At 51.6% G+C, this 13,593-nt stretch overlaps 1 protein-coding gene across 8 annotated transcripts in view; it reads right to left on the reverse strand.

Moving 5' to 3' along the window:
- The window catches only part of PCM1 (pericentriolar material 1), a 1,333,387-nt gene that overhangs the window by 652,605 nt on the left and 667,189 nt on the right, over nt 1-13,593 (reverse strand). The gene's annotated exons all lie outside the window — the stretch shown is intronic.

A 13,593-nucleotide genomic window follows, 5' to 3' on the forward strand; every position in this document is an offset into this window, starting at 1 on the left:
CTCAATGCTCTCTGTCTGAGTGGAGTGATCCATAGTTTCAGGCTTCACAACACTACTATCTGTCTGAGTTTGAGCTGTGGCCATCACAACTCCACCAACCTTTTCAGGAAGGGACTCAGTTTGGGTATGGGCTGTGACCATCACAGCCTTGCCAACCTGTTCAGGAAAGGCATCTTTCTGGGATAGGGCTGTGACTGGCACAGCCCTCCTGACCTGTTCAGGGAGGACATCTTGGACTGGGGCTGTGGCTATCACTGCCCCACTAACCTTACCATGGAGGTTTACCATTTTAAAATGGATTTCTTGCTCTACTTCAGCCCAGGCTGAGATCTCTAAATCATTCCCCAGTAGGCAATCTACAGGCAAGTTTGGTGACACTGCCACTCTCTTGTGAGCAGTAGGCCTGGGGCCCTGGATAGCAGGGTCCCAGGTCAACTAAGTCGGAAAACCAGCAAAACACCAGGCAAAAAAATTGGGGGCAACCATAGTCAGGTATCCACCCTCCTACATGCAGCTTTTATAAAGTTGCCACTTTGTTGGCTTTAATCTCCTGTGCCCTTAATTGTTACACGTGGAGCTTGAACCAGAGACAGCTTTCTCTCTCTTAGAGAGATGTGCTAAACACTCCCAGGGAAGGAGACAATAGGGGCCTGCACCAGAGAGAGGTGTTATCCTTGTCAAATAGTCTAGCTCCAAAGCTGAAGCCACCTTTGAGGAACACATTGGTAACATTTGAGAGAGGGGTAGCCCCACTGTTTAGGCGCACTAGCTGGCAACCAAAAGTGGAGGGGAAAACCATTGTCAAATAATGTTTTAGGGACATGTAGCCCCTTGCTTGTCACACCTTCGAGCAGGCTAGGAAGCTCTGAACACAGAGAGGTTCAGCCATGTTGGGAGTGGGCAGAATGGTACATCTTGAGATAGCCATATGATACACTTCACAGGAAGTGGCAATCAGGAGGAAGGGCACCTACTAGCCCAGTGGCTACTGACCGCGACTTCACTAAGGGCACTTCTTAAGCAGAAATCGGGCATCCAGAACTCAGATCTCGTCTGGACTGGAAGATGGACTAAAGAAGGGCTGCCCTGTTGCACCATGAAACCAGCAGAAAGGCTGCACTAGCACAGACTGCATGTGATGGCTTGCAAATGAGAGGGACTGTGCCTGCCATGTCCTGTCCGAGGAGAAAGTGTCTTCAGAGCCTAGTTGAGCCAAAGAGAACTCCAAAGGCCAGTTGACAGGCCTCCTATTCACAGCACAACGGTACAACAGCTGAAGAAGCCTGCTTGGGCAAGTTGGTAGCCGAAAGTCTTCATAACTATCAGAACATGTAAAATACATGCCCTTCCCATGAGACATGTTGCATCCTGCTTTAGGACTCAACAGGCTTGTCATAGGGGTGACATACATATACTAGAGGAAAGTATGGCTTTGCCATTTTAATGGCATAGTCAGGCCAGCAATTCAAACTTTACCCCTTTTAAAGCTGGGCTTTTAGGCCAACACCTGTATGACTTCCTGGAGGAGGGAGGTGACCCCGCCAGCCAAAGCAGGCCCCATTTGTATCCTTTCTAGGGGGTTGGTAGCACATCTTCCCAGGAGGGCAGAAAGTGATATCGGCGACAGGGTCCTGTGTGCAACTGAAAAGGGCACAGGGAACAACAGGCAACAAAGCAACAACCTTGCTAAAGTTGCTCACTAAAATTGGTTAAATCAATCTCGAATTGCAAATCAAGTCGGGCTCAATGGATGACCCACTTTTGTCACACCGTTGAAGTGTTAGCATAGCTAAGGGTTCAGCGTGTAACTCTGTACTCGCCAATTGGGAGACCAGGCCTTTCCACAGTAAAAACTTCAGTTTCACGTTTTTACTTTCAGATCATGCAAAATACATGTTCTGCCCTTGAGATATGTTGCACCCTGCCTTAGGACTTGATAGGCCTTCCATGGGGACACTTTCATATTTACCAGGGGGAAGTCTGGCTTTGCCATTACTTTAAATGGCAAAGTCGAACCAGCAATTTAAACTGCTCTTCCAGCCTGCAAATAGCTGGGGGTCTCGTTTCACTAATGTCATAGCTAGGGTGGCACAACCAATGAGGCAGTCCCTGGGGTGACCCTCTACATTGAATGTCCTGGGTACCCTTGACACCATTTATTATGGACTTACAGGCAGGGCCGGTCCTAGCCATGGGCGGTATGGGCAGCTGCCCAGGGCCTCGCACTCAGGGGGGCCCCGCCGCCAGCCCCACAGTTGCAGGAATAAATAAATGATGGGAAAAAGCGCTGCGCTGCGCAGTGAGCACAGCACTCACGCAGGGGCCGGGCCGCAGGCAGTATCTAACTAAGGCAGGGAAGGAGGCCTGGGAGAAGTCAATGTTCTGGTTATGAAGGCAGTGGGACCGGAGAACAGTGATCCGAGGTGCTAGGAGGCGTGTCCAGCTCTGGTATTAAAGATAGGGGCATAGAATGCGAGGCCCCTAGGACAGGCTAGTCCAGTCTTTATGAACGATGGCTGGAGCTGAAGGTAGAGAAGGCCGGCTGCTTCAGCTCTGGTAACAAAGGTTCAGATTTATTTCTACATGAATGCATTCTTCCGTCCAATAATATCGAGTGTGTTTATTTTGCAGTTACCAGGCCTCGTTCTCCACACTCTGTTGCACGTGGCCCCGAGGTCGAAGTGCCTGACTGAACACATCGCTCACTTACTTCCAGACCGTCCTTGCCTCGCCTCTGACTTGACATTGGGGACATCTGTTACCGCCTCTGATGGTCAATTGATAGCTCTCATGATCATCAATAATCCAGCGATGAGTCCCTCTGATGATCTACTGCGCCGTGGGGAGCCTCGTATCTCCTGCCCAGCCCTTGTGACCTTCAGAAAGGTGGACATCTTGTCACCGGGGGCAGCATGTCCCTGGCGGGCAATGGAAAGGTCTGATGGATGGGCCCTGGGACCCGGGTGCGCCTACAATCGGCATTTCTGTGATATTCAAGGGTGTCTGCTTGCTGCAAAGAAAGTGCGAGAGGAGACTTCTAAGTGATCTGTATTCATTCAGCCATTATTCATTAGGCATCACTGCCCCCTGGACCCCCTCTTCTCTCTACTTCACCTAGAGTCTCTGCGTCCCATCTTTGAGCAGAGCCTGCTGCACCTCCTGCACAATACAGGGAACAACACTGTCTGCGCACGCACGCAAAGACTCCTGCACGCACCCCCCACCACCTAGCTTTGTTGGTGGTGATGGTGGTTGTGCGTGCCCTGGTGGTGACGTGACGGCGGCGTCGCAAGCCTTGAATCTTCCTCATGCAGGTGACAGTGGGTCCCAGGGCCGTCAATCTGGTAGCGCGAGAAATAGCTACCAATGACGGCCCTGGACATGATTTTATAGCCAGCCCCCGCTAAGTGTGACGCACTCAGCCTGCGCACATGCCATACGTGACCTGGCACTGGCAGTCAGTCACTTACTAACTCGGATCGGGCGGCGGGCTCCGTGGGCAGGGCAGGGCTGCAGGCAGGAGTCGGACGTCGTAGTCGCAGGGCCCCGTCCTCCTCCTCGTTGAGTCCATGTGTTGAGTCTACGTTAAGGTAAGAGACCTGCTTCAGTTCAATCCATCGTATTATATATTATTATCCACTTAACTTAAAATGTCTAAAGATCGATGCTGAGAAGAACAATGTGTAAATCTCCGGCATGCATCGAGCAGCTCTGACGGGCTGTGAATTTATGGGGCACCGGGCCTTTCCTCCTTTGATGTTAGCTAGTTCCTAAATCAAAATTGTACAATATAGTCTGCTGGCTTTATCAACCCTTTGGGAGCTTTGCATTCAAATTTCTCATGTTTACTGAAAATCAGCAAATGCCTAATCTAAGGCCTAAAAACCAGCTAAATCATTTGTAATGTCTAAGGCATGAGAAAGTTGGCATTAAACTAAAGAGTACAAATCTTCTGTATAGTGAGACAAGACAAATTCTACAAAGGAATGACCTGCCAACATATGCACTGCTACACTTTACTCCACTGTTCTACAAAAGTATCTGATTTTTGTCCATTAGCTCAAAATGGAGGAAGGCAATTTAACATTATTCATCATTGAGAGTCAAGGGCCGTCAGCTCCAACAATCCAAGGAGGACTCGAATCAACTGATACTATAATGGTTTGCTTTACAAAGCAAACATCGATGCAATTAGAACTCATTAAGGTGACATGAAGCACTATTTTTAGCACTAATTATATGAATATCGCATAGCCGTAAGGTGCCATAATAGCCAGGGAATGTGACATGAAATATAGCATATAGCCACGGAAGGTGACATGAAGCAATATTTTTAGCCCTAATTTCTGTGATGTCACTTGGAGGGGCCTCACATCTTCCCTTTCGCCCAGGGCCTCAGAAGGCCAAGGACCTGCACTGCTTACAGGTAAGTTAGCTTTGCCAATTGGGTATGAGCAAATTTGACATATCTGTTTAGGGTAAAAACCACAGACACGGAGGTCTGGTTAGCAGGTCTCATTGCACTCATGAGTCAAAAAATATTAGCCATCAGTCCAAAAACTTGAGGATGATTATACAAAAAGAAACAATTCCTTACGCTTTTATTTATTCAAACTTGTTAATTATTTTTCTTCGTAACTCTCTAGTGGATCGTTTTTGTTGTGGTGTCTAACAATGCATAAAAATACAGTCTATTTTTATAAATTGGTGTCAGATTTCTCAAGTGGCTTGTCTATATTTTCTTCAATTATTCTGCTGCTGTTTAAATGTTTAACACTTGTTCCTTTGGAAAGGCTTGCAGCTCTGAGTCAAAGCTACCCTGGGTTGAGCTGAAGGTTTGACAAACAGAACTTACAGGTCCTAGAAGGGTTGCTAAGTGTATTATATGGTGAGGTTGCACAACCACACCATATAATGCACCAGATTCCCTCACAACTATAGATTACCAAGGAAGACTCCACAGTCGTGGTGGAGATCTCCCTGTGGTAAAGTAAATAGAAAATTCAACATGTTTATTAAACCTAATTATAATTAAAAACATTTTATGTTAAATATCTATGTAAATTAATGCGCAAGTTACTACTTATGTAACGATATATCTGTAAGAGACATTAGTTAGTGACAGATTCCTTACCTTAGAATATCCCCAGGCGTCAGACTGGATCCGGAATTTTTTTGCGTAGCAATACCCCTGCGCGTCAGTAGGCGTCGTCTGCGGCTCCGTGTCCGTCGTCGGTGTCGTTAGCGCCGAAATGACGTTGTCTGAGTACTTAGACGCCGCCCATGCACGCTGACGTCAGTTCTGATACAGAGCTTTTCCGCGCCAGATACGCAGAGCCATGATAGAACCTACACTGGTGCCATGAAACTAGGGCCCCGGAAGGGGATGACCTTAACCCTAGATATCGGTTCGCAGAACGGGGAGGATGGGTGGGTCAGTAAGGAATCTATCACTAACTAATGTCTCTTACAGATATATCGTTACACAAGTAGTAACTTGTGCATCTGAAAGAGACACGTTAGTGATAGATTACTTACCTTAGAATAGATACCCCAGCAATACCAACCCCGGTGGTGGGTCTGCGAACCAATAATCACACCAGAAAGTCCTGGAGGATGGAACGGCCAAAGAAGCCATCCCTCCGGACTTGGCTGTCCAGGCAGTAGTGTCTTGCAAACGTGTGCAGCGAGGCCCACGTAGCTGCCTGGCAAATGTCCTGCAAGGGCACTCCTCGGCCCAGGGCAGTTGTTGTCGCCGTGGTTTGAGTGGAATGAGCCCGCAATCCAGCAGGGGGCTCCTTTTTGGCCATTGAGTAACATGCCTGGATACACAAGATGATCCACCGCGAGATAGTCCTCTTGTGTACCGCCTTTCCCTTCTTCGCGCACACGTAACAAACAAAGAGTTGGTCATCCACCCGGAACTGGCGTGTGCGATCTAGGTAATAAGAGCGCACGTTTTGGGTCCAGACGGTGGAGCCTCTCTTCCTCTTTCGAGGGATGCGGAGGCGGAAAGAAGGTGGGCAAGGTAATGGACTGCCCGATGTGGAAGGCCGTGACAACCTTGGGCAGAAAGGAAGGTCCTGTCCGCAACACAACCTTCTCAGGATGAACAGAGAGGAAAGGAGGAGTAGAAGAAAGAGCCTGGAGCTCACTCACTCTCCTGGCAGAGGTGATTGTAGGAAGGTGGATATCTGACTATGGTTGCCCCCAACGTTTTGCCAGGTGTTTAGCTGGTTTTTCTACTTAGTTGACCTGGGGCCCTGCTATTCTGGACCCCAGGCCCACTGCTCTCTCTGTAAAATGGATTCCATGTACTATAGGTACATATCTAATTGGATACTGAGTCACCTTATCAGCCCCTGTACAGTGTACCTTAGGTACCCAGGGCATAGGTGCACCCAGGGCCTACAGCATGTATTATGCCACCCCTGGCTGGCCATCCAAATCTGACACAACTGGCTGATCAATCAGCTGGGGCAAGGTGGTGTAATCACCCTTTGCTTTAGATATAGTATCCCTATATCTAACCCTAAAATGGACACATAACCTCTTGTCAGTCACTCCTATGGCAGGCCTTATCAATCCTGAAGGCAGAGTGCTTGGAATTATGTGAGATGGTGCTCTAGCATGAGCTGAGTCTGTCTGCAGCTTTCGGAACCAAGTCCTTTAGCTGTTTCCATGATAACGCTATACCATATACTCTTAAGTGCATTATAATCCTCGCGGTTATTGCTAACTTAGGTATAGCATTATCAAAACATGTCGAATAAGGTGTCATACGAATTGGAATACTACCCCGTCGCCAATTCTGGCGACGGGGGTAGCATTCCACCCTTCTAGAGGGACACGACATGTATGTAACTGTGAACCCCGGTTAAAGTTAACTCGAGCCTCAGCATCACAAAATGGATGCTGCCACCACAGACACAAGTCTGACCTCCTGCTGCTGGGAGTCCTTCCAGCGAGGGAGGCTTGGACAAAGGGTTTCCTGCCTTGGGAGGTGCTAGCACCACCCCAGACAGGATTTTGTGTATTAGGTAGGACAGGGCTGAAAGGAATGAGACATGGCTGGGGCACACAAGGTGTCCCTGTGCATACTCCGGTCTAAACCAGTTCCTGGGGCTCTCCAGCCCCAGCTCTGGCGCAAGACCGGACAAAGGATAGGGGGTGTAACCACCCCCCTTCCTGGTCCCACCCAGAGGAGGGACCTAGTCGTAGTACAGCCCCCTTTAGCGGGATAAAGGTAGGAGCTGGTCCCATTCCAAATTAGATTATCCTGAACAACTTTACTAGAAGAAACTCTGGACTTCGACGTTCTGCTCCACAGAAGACTGAGGAAATCTCCCTTGTGGGCAAGGAGTGTCCACCCTGCACAAGCAGGCACCATCAGCGTCCAGCGGCTTCCCTTTGTCGTCTTCCCTCGAGGATCCAGACTTTAGAGCCAGACGAGACCCGGATTCCCAGACCTCTCCAACCTCTACCTACATCTGCAGCACAGCTGAGATCCGTGGGTGCGACGAGACACGTGGGACCGTACATCTTGAAAGAAGCAGCACTTCGCTCCAGCACGACTTCGGAGTTAACCTCGACCAAGTGCTTTGGGGACTGAGAAGCCCCGACCCCGAGCAGCTCCTGCACCGAAGACCAGCCCTCCAGCATCCACGAGATCTGCGTGGGGCCCTTCTGCCTGTTTGCTGCTCGACGCGTTGTCTGGTCACTTGCCGGCTGGCTAGTGACCTCATAGACGACGGACCTTGAAATCTTCACTGCTGGTCTGGTTGCTCCAGACTGGCCCTTGCTCCCTTCCAAAAGAGGGGCACCCCGGACCCTCCTGGTCCACTCCAGATGCCGTTTCCACTCACCGCGTGGGTTGTCTTTGCCAAGGCATGTTGACTCCAAATCTCGATCTGACACCGCCGACAGCGAGAGCCTGCGTCGGACAGCTCGTGCCTCCACCCTGGTCGATGAAGACACCACCTGGTCCACGTGGCTGCATAGACAAGTGTCCACCCTCACCTGATCGCGACGACGACATCTGGTTCCACTCCTGGGTCCACTCCAGTCACTGGCTAGTGACTTTGAACATTGTTCCCTCTGCTTTCAGGTTCTCCTCTTCACTGATCCACCCTTGGATCACACCGGACATCTTCCACCAGATCGCCTGCAGCATCTTTCCTTCCAGGCTCCATAGACTTCAACGCCGGAACCAGACAAGACTTCGCACCTATGCACCCGCAGCCTGTGGGTGAGGTAACACGAGCATTTCGGTGCTCAAGGGTAGCTTGACTCTCCTAGTGTCCAGTTCCACAGTCGTTTTTGTCTTACATAGTCAGGATTGTCCGTACTCACCTTTTACTTGAACTGTACTGTCCATAGACACTGTTACGCATTTCGCGTGTGAGTTCACACTCTGCACACGCGTTCCGTGGGCCTCCTATTACCTACCTAGAGTTAGTGTAGCGTGGTCCCAGCGATCCTACAGCCTCTGGACAGCTCCATTCCTTTTATCGACTTTCACATTCCACTTACTTAGTATATGGTTTGTTGTGCCCCTAGGGCACCATTGTAATTTGTGCAACTTAAACATATTTTTCCTAAGAGATTGTCATGTGCTTAACCCTCTGACCTCATAACGAGTTCAGAGGTGAATGTTAGTTAATAAATATATCGTTTATTTTCATAACAACCTGTGTGGTGTCCTTTCACTTGGTATTCAAGGGGTTATATGTGGTAAAAAAGCTGGCTTCACATGCCAAAAGAGTTTAGCCTAAGACTGCTTTGCCCATGCTACCATTAGGATAGCTGGTCTATACGGTTGACTTTACCCTAGGGGCACGACAAACCATATACTAAGTAAGTAGAATGTGAAAGTCGATAAAAGGAATGGAGCTGTCCAGAGGCTGTAGGATCGCTGGGACCACGCTACACTAACTCTAGGTAGGTAGTAGGAGGCCCACGGAACGCGTGTGCAGAGTGTGAACTCACACGCGAGATGCGTAACAGTGTCTATGGACAGTACAGTTCAAGAAAAAGGTGAGTACGGACAATCCTGACTAGGTAAGACAAAAAAGACTGTGGAACTAGACACTAGGAGAGTCAAGCTACCCTTGAGCACCGAAATGCTCGTGTTACCTCACCCAAAGGCTGCGGGTGCATAGGTGCCAAGTCGTGTCGGGTTCCGGCGTTGAAGTCTATGGAGCCTGGAAGAAAAGATGCTGCAGGCGATTGTGAGAAGTTGGCCTGATATATAATGTTCACTATTCTAGTGAGCACTTTGTATCAGTCCAAACAACCCTTATGGTGATTGGTTGTAAGTCAACCTTATAGACCAGCTATCCGAGTAGCGTGGATACGAGCAGTCTTCGGGCTAAACTCTAGAGGGCGTGTTAAGCCAGCTGTTATACCATCACATATACCCCTTGAACACCAAGTGAAAGGACCCCACACAAGTGTTATGAAAATAAACAGTGTATTTATTTAGATCACAACAGCCCTGTACTCCTTATGAGGACAGGGTACTAAGCACACAACAAAACTCTTACGAAAATACTTCAAGTTGCACAATTTACACAAATGCCCGAGGGGCACGGAAAACCATATACTCTAAAAGTGGAATGCGAAATTACTAGCAGGTAAGTGTTGTACTAATAGGCTTTGGAATCGCTAGGACTACGTTACTCAACCTTCAGATTACTAGTGGGAGGCCTAGGGGACTCAGGTGCAGAGTGTGCACTCTCACGCGGGGATGCGGGACAAAGTCTATGGGAGCTAGTAAAGGCAAAGTAAGTGTTCTCGGGTGAACCCGATGAGGTAGATCGAAAACGACAGTGGATCCTGACCCTTGGATAGTGAGGCTATGCTGGGGCACCGAAATGCCGAAGTTACCTAGCCCAGGGGCTGCAGCTGCATAGGTCTGAAAAGACGTCGGGAATCCTCATAGACGAACCAGGAGCCTGAAGAAAGAAGTTGCTGGCAGGCGACCAGTGAAGATTGTTCGAGTGATCCAAGCCTAGATCGAAGATGGATGATACCTAAAAGCAGAGGGGACCAAGTTTGTGACTACTAGCCAGTAGTCAGGTGGCACCAGGAGGGCACCGGATGGTAGTCACCTCGACTAGGTGAGTGGGCGACGCTGTGCTCTGCAGATCTCACGGACCAGGAGGCGTTGTCGGCGACCAGGATGGAGGTGCGAGCTGTCCCACGAGGGATGATGCTGTCGACGTCGCTGGACCCAGGATTGGGGCAACAAGTCTTGGCAAATTCAAGCCCACGCGGTGGACCTAAAATGGCGTCTGGTGTGGACCAGGAGGGTCCGGGTGCTCCTCTTTTGGAAGGGAGCAAGGGCCAGTCTGGAGCAACCAGACCAGCAGCAGTGATGTCGTCGGGCGTCGTTAAGAAGGCCACAAGCCAGCGGGCTAGTAGCCAAACAACGCGGTGAGCAGCAAAAAGCAGAAGTGCCCCACGCAGATCGTGGAGATGCTGGGGGGCTGGACTTCGGTGCTGGAGCTGCTCAGGGTCGGGGCTTCTCGGACCCCAAAGCACTCACCAGAGGATCCCTCGGCGGTCGTGCTGGATCGAAGTCGTGCAGTTCTGATGATGGCCGGTCCCTCGAGGTCTCGTCGCACCTACGGTTCTCAGCTTGGCTGGAGAGGTAGGTAGAGGTCAGAGGTGCCAGGGAAGCCGGGTCTCGTCGTGCTGGTCAGTCGGATTCCTGAGGAAGGACGTGCAGCAAACCGCAGAGTTCTTAGATGGTGCATGCGGGTGCAGGGTGACTACTCCTTAGCCACAAGGGAGAAATCTTGAGAAGAGTCGAGAGTTCCTTTTCGTAGAAAGTAGTTTCTTGATTCAAAGATGATCTAATTTGGAAGGGTCCCCGCTCCTGCCTTTATCCTAAAGAAAGGGGTGGGTACGCGACTAGGTCCTGCCCTAGGGGTGGGACCAGGAAGGGGGGTGGTTACACCCCTCTCCCATGCCGGACTTTCCCCAGGCCAGGGGCTGGTGTGCCCCTGGAACTGGTTCTAGCCGGCAGATGCGTAGTGAGCACCGGGGTGCCACTCTGCAGTCACCTTCCTGTAAAGCCCTGCCTACCCAGGATACACAAAACCCTGTCTGGGGTGGTGCGAGCACCGCCCCTGACAGGAAACCCTTTGTCCAAGCTCTCCTCGCTGGAAGGACTCCCAGCAGCAGGAGGTCAGACTTGTGTCTGTGGTGGCAGCATCCATTTTGTGGAGCTGAGGCTTCAGTTAACTTTAACCGGGGTTCACAGTTACATACATGTCGTGTCCCTCTAGAAGGGTGGAATGCTAACCCCGTCGCCAGAATTGGCGAGGGGTTAGTATTCCAATTCGTATGACACCTTACTCGACATGTTTTGATAAAGCAATACCAAAGATAGCATTTAACCGCGAGGATTATAATGCACTTAAGAGTATATGGTATGCGTTATCATGGAACAGCTATTAGGACTTGGTTCCGCAAGCTGCAAACAGGCTCAGCTCATGCTAGAGCACCATCTCACATAATTCCAAGCACTCTGCCTTCAGGATTGATAAGGCCTGCCATAGGAGTGACTGACAGGAGGATATGTGTCCATTTTAGGGTTAGATATAGGGATACTATATCTAAAGCAAAGGGTGATTACACCACCTTGCCCCAGCTGATTGATCTGCCAGTTGTGTCACATTTGGATGGCCAGCCAGGGGTGGCATAATACATGCTGCAGCCCCTGGTAGGCCCCGAGTGCACCTATGCCCTGGGTACCTAAGGTACACTGTACAGGGACTGATAAGGTGACTCCGTACCCAATTAGATATGCACCTAAGGTACATGGTTGTCAATTTAGAGAGAGACAGCTAGGCTGTTGGTCTGATTAGCAGGCCCACAGCCATGGAAAGTCGTAAACCAGTGAAGCAAAAAAAAGCAAAAATCGGGGGTGACCATATGATTGCAGACCCCACTTTCCTACAATTGCCCTTCCCAGTGAGTCCGTGGTATCCAGCCCACACTGGATGGAATATCGCGCTGCATCCCGGCCCTCCGCAAGGGTTTGGGCGAGTTTAGCCCGGACCTCCTCCGGAAATTGTGGCAGCACGTCCCCAACCGCGTCCCACAGGGTGTGGGTGTAGTGGCCCAAGAGACAGGCGGTATTGACAGACCTCAGCCCTAAGCTTAGGGCCGAGAACACCTTCTTCCCGAACTGTTCATATCTCTTGGATTCCCGGTCGGGCGGGGCCGACGGGAACGCGGTCTGCGAATTGGAGGCCTGGATGACCAGGCTCACGGGGGTGGGATGGGTGGACAAAAAGCATGGGTCGCCCGGGGCCGGGCGGTAGCGTCTGGTCACGTTCCTATCCACAGGCGGACCTGTGGCGGGCTTCGACCAAGTGCCCACAAGAACGTCACACAAGGTCTCATTGAACGGCAGCAGAGGCTCGCTGGAGCTTGACTGCGGTTTGAGGACCTCAGTGAGGAGGTTAGCCCTCACGGCCACGACGGGGAGCTCAAGGTTTAAGGCCTTAGACGCCCTCGTCAACACTACACTATATGTAGACCCCTCGTCCGAAGCCACGGTCGGAGGGGACACAAATCCAGTGTCTGGCGAAGTGTCAATACCACTGGCCTCCCCAAGCTCATATGTCCAGTCCTGTTGAGACTGGCACTCCAGTGCCTGAGGGTCCTCAGACCCCTCCCAATCTTCCTCGTCACCCGTTTCCTGTAAGACAGGATTAATAGAAGGGGCCTCCTCATGAAAATAAAAATCTCCAAAGGCCATCGGATGCGGCGCCCAGCGGCGCCGTTCCGGTGCCAGAGTCGGACCGAAGGGAACATTGGGGACGGCGTCCACGGCAGGCGCCGGGGGTGACACCCGTGGGGTCGGCGCCGGCGAGGTTGTGAGGTCGACCGGCGACGACCCAGATCCTGAAGCGGATCCGGAGAGGCCCTGCGGTGCTGATACGTAAGTCGCTGGCGGCGCCGGTGCCGAAGCACCCGACCCGCTAGGGCCCCCAGCCGGAACCGATGGGCCCTGAGGTGCCACGGAACCCGGCTGAGGAGGGAGGGACCTCATGACCATGAGGTACCGCTCTATCTCCTCCGGCGTCGCGCCTTGCCCAGGGACCCGAAGGTGTGGGGCAGGCGGCGACGCTTGCGACTCCCGCGGAGCCGCGTGGGCGGTGTCGCCCGAGCCTCCGGCCGCATTGTGCGAGCGTCGGGGTGGGTCGGAGGAACGATGACGTTTCTCCGACCTCTCATGCCTCTTACCGGAGGACTTGGATCCTGACGACCGGTGTCCACTCCCGGAGCTGCGATGACTCCGACCCCGCGACCGGTCCCTGGACCTCCCGTGGGACCGGGACCTGGAGCGCTGCGGGGCCGACTGCCGGAGCTCGAGCCGCTTGCGGGACCGCTCCCGCCTAGCTTTATACGTCAGGGCCCGGCAGTCGTAGCAGGTGCAGTCGTGGTGGTCGAGGCCTAAACACTTCAGGCACCGGCAATGGGGTCCGTAACCGACATCAGTTGGTCGCACTTCGAACAGGGTTTGAACCCGGGCATCCCTACCAGCAACGATAGAGTCGAAGACTCGGGGAAAGA

The sequence above is a fragment of the Lissotriton vulgaris genome, chromosome 3_1 (genome assembly GCF_964263255.1).
Source record: "Lissotriton vulgaris chromosome 3_1, aLisVul1.2, whole genome shotgun sequence".
In the NCBI taxonomy this organism is placed as follows: Eukaryota; Metazoa; Chordata; class Amphibia; order Caudata; family Salamandridae; genus Lissotriton; species Lissotriton vulgaris.